Source organism: Eumetopias jubatus, unplaced genomic scaffold, assembly GCF_037043125.1.
Source record: "Eumetopias jubatus isolate StellerSeaLion01/CBP00866 unplaced genomic scaffold, mEumJub1_p1.0 scaffold_14, whole genome shotgun sequence".
NCBI lineage: Eukaryota > Metazoa > Chordata > Mammalia > Carnivora > Otariidae > Eumetopias > Eumetopias jubatus.
The window spans coordinates 57,500,881-57,502,738 of record NW_028274820.1 but is presented as its reverse complement, the minus strand read 5'-3'; positions in this window follow the sequence as shown (position 1 = coordinate 57,502,738).

Below are 1,858 nucleotides of genomic sequence, written 5' to 3'. Positions count from 1 at the left end.
TAGAGCTCCAGTCCTTAAACTTCTCTATCTTCACTCACTCCCTAGGTGATCTCATACTGTCCCCTGGCTTTAATTCCAACTACTCCATAATGACTCATAGATAGAGATACATAGATAGATAGATAGATAGATAGATAGATAGATAGATAGATAGATCGATCTAGCCCCAATCTTCCCCCTCAACTTCCTCCTTGATAACTCCATTCGTATGTCAGGTAGGCCTCTCAAACCTAACACATCCAAAACAAAATTATTGCTTTCCACACTCTTCCTCCTGCCTAATGCTCCCTAGTTGTCTCATCTCAATAAAAGGCACAATCATTCAACCAGTTTTTCACTCTCCAGACCTTGGTATCATCCTTGACAACAAATATATTCTGAATTTAATCACCTCTTGCCACCTCCAAAGATATTACTTTGATCTATGTGTGTTAATTAAGACTGGCGAAAGTTGCAAGTAAGAAGAAAACTCAACTGCAGTGGCTTAAATCAACAATCAGCAAATGAGGCCCCCAGGATCAAATCTGGCCTGCCACCTTTTTGGAAAATAAAGTTTTATTGGAGCATAGCCATTCTCATTCTTTTACATATTATCTATGGCTACTTTTGTGCTATGACAACAGAATTCAGTAGTTGTGATAGAAACTACCTAGTCCATCAATCCTAAAATATTTATCATGTGACCCTTTACAGAAAGTTTGTTGATCCCTGTCTTTAGGGGCTTATGTAAAGGTCATTGAGAGGTATACAGTCAAGGATTGGTGCAGTGGCCCCCTGATGTCATGATGGATACAGGCTCTGTCTAGTTTTCTGTTTTATTTTTCTTGGCTTGTTGCCTGCCTCACGGTCACAAACTGACTACTGCATCTCCAGGCATCATATATACATTCTAGGTAGGAAGAAGGGAAGAGCATAAAGAGAAAAGGGGTGGGAAGAATCAAGGTCAACCATGTGAGTCACCCTTTTTCTCAAGAAAGCAGTGATTTCCCGGAAGCCTTCTCAGTAGACTACCATTTCTATTTCATTGGCCAGAACCATGTTACATCATCACCTTGTGCTGCAGGAGCAGCTAGGAAATAAAGCATTTGGCTTTCTAGCTCCTCTAGTGGACAAAGAAAGGAAAGAAGAATGAAAATGAGTTCTGGGTATGATATGAAACCATTGTTCCTCTCCTGGATCACCAACCAGGACTCCCTGTTTACACTCTTACCCCTTTATAGTCTATTAATCACACTAAAATCAGGACTGATCTTTCTCAAAAGTAAATCACATAACATCACTGCTTTACTCAAAAGCCTCCAATAGCTCCCAATACACTTAAAATCCAAACCGCTTCAGGATCTGGCCCTGGCTACTCCCCAGTCTTTTTTCTCCCTCTTCTTCCTTGGTTCATTCTTACCCAGCCACACTGGCTTCCCTGCTGTTTTAAACAAACAAATAGTCCTGCCTCGAGGCCTCTACTTGACACATCCCGCTCCCAGGTCTTCGTGTGGTTTGCTTCCTCACTTTGTTCTGGTGTCTGATCAAATAACACCTCAGCAGGAGAGCTTCCCTGTCATATAAAACAGCACCTGTAACACCTTCTTCTCCTTACCCACTTTATTTTTGGTCTTAGCACTTATTAGTACCTAGCATTATCATTTATGTTTATTTGCTTAGTTGAATGTAGAATATGAGACGAGGACTTTTTGTTTCATTGCTATATTCTCAGAACCTAGAAGTGGGTCTTGGCACTGAGCAGGGCTAATGTTTGATAAATGAATGAGTAAATTCCCATCATTACCGGTTTTTTTCTATTCCAAAAACTTGTTCTTACTGGTTTCATAAGGACACAATATGATTTGAGAGTCTGGAGCCT